Source organism: Echinops telfairi, unplaced genomic scaffold (genome assembly GCF_000313985.2).
Source record: "Echinops telfairi isolate 266 unplaced genomic scaffold, ASM31398v2 ScPeMD7_23;HRSCAF=83, whole genome shotgun sequence".
NCBI classification, from domain to species: Eukaryota; Metazoa; Chordata; class Mammalia; order Afrosoricida; family Tenrecidae; genus Echinops; species Echinops telfairi.
Genome location: NW_022103920.1, coordinates 14,304,617 through 14,306,168, shown reverse-complemented (window position 1 = coordinate 14,306,168; position 1,552 = coordinate 14,304,617). Strand labels below are relative to the sequence as shown.

General features: G+C 45.6%; 1 protein-coding gene across 1 annotated transcript in view; it reads left to right on the top strand.

Annotated features, from left to right (window-relative positions):
- MKLN1 (muskelin 1) overlaps positions 1-1,552 on the top strand; it is a 123,645-nt gene that overhangs the window by 83,619 nt on the left and 38,474 nt on the right. The window lies entirely within an intron of this gene.

Here is a 1,552-nt window from a genome sequence, read left to right as displayed (position 1 = left end):
AAGTATGCTTTTTAATACATGATAGTACATCCTCTTCACTTACCACTTAACCCGTATATACTCGAGTATAAGCCGACCCAAATATCAGCGGAGGCACCTAATTTTACCACAAAAACTGCATTAAAAATGTGCTGAAATTCCATGATGCTCACTTTCCCAACACGATCGCAAAAAACAAATGGGTGCATAAGCAAATGTGGTGAAGAAAGCTAATGTTGCCCGGCTATCCAAAGGTATAGCATTTGGGGTCTTAAACAGGCTTGAAGATAAACAAGTAGCCATCTAGCTAAGAAGCAACAAAGCCCACATGGAAGAAGACACCAGCCTGTATGACCACAAGATGTGGATGGGATTAGATATCAATGTGGGATGAGCCAGCCCCCCACAGCTAATTGCGCGTTCAATAGGCGCAATTTTACACTTGAGATATATAAAGTTTATAGCAAAGTCGTAGACAGATGGGAGAGAGAGAGTGAAATAAGGAAGTCAGGCACATTTCATGGTAGCATGCTCACCTCCTGGACGGCCATGATCTCAACAGCCCAGTCCTCGCACAGCGCGGGCAGGGAGGGCAGGAGCGAGCGATTTATTGTTAACCAAGGCTTATTTATCTTTGGGGGCGTGGATGCCCCCTCATTACAGATAAAGACACACACATCATAGGGAGGGGTTGTAACATAGGCAATACAAGCAATAGGAGGGGAATATACAATGGGCATCAGCATGACAAGAAGGGGATGAGCTAGGGGTGTACACATGATAGGAAGGGGAGGGACTAAAGGTATACATGTGATAAGGGCAGATCGTAGATACATGATGGCAGCCTAGCCTTGGTCACCCTTGAGTAGGCATGACCTTCCTGGATTCTCCTCCAGGGAAACAATCTACTACTATCCTTATCAGAAGGGAGTAGGCCCTACTGAGGGTGGGACAGACTATACCAGGGGTCCTCAAACTTTTTAAACAGGGAGCCAGTTGGAGGGCCGCACGATAGTTTTTAAAAAAACTATGAACAAAATTCCTATGCACACTGCACATCTTATTTTGAAGTAAAAAAACAAACGGGGCAAAAACACCCGGTGGGCTGGATAAATGTCCTTGGCGGGCCGCAGTTTGAGGATGCAGTCGGATTGCTCTAGACCTCTGATAACTCTTAGGGAGAATAACCTCTGACCTGCTTGCAATGACCTCCAAGTGTATGGTCATTTACCATATGTAGCAAGCAGCTAGGTTTGGCTTATATCTAGGGGAGACAACTTGGGAGAAATCTTTGTTTCCCACAATCAGGCCTCAAAGAACAAAAAAATCATATCATTTGTGAATGGGGGGATTGCAGAATGGAGACCCAACTGAACATCACCTTATTGAAGGGTCTCGGGGAGGAGACGAGCCAGTCAGGATGCAGTATAGCAGCGATGAAATATGCAACTTCCCTCTAGTTCTTTAATGCTTCTGCCCCCCACTATCCTGATCCCAATTCTACCTTACAAATTCCTCTAGACCAGAGGCCATACACGGGTACAGATAACTGGAAACAGGGAATCCAGGACAG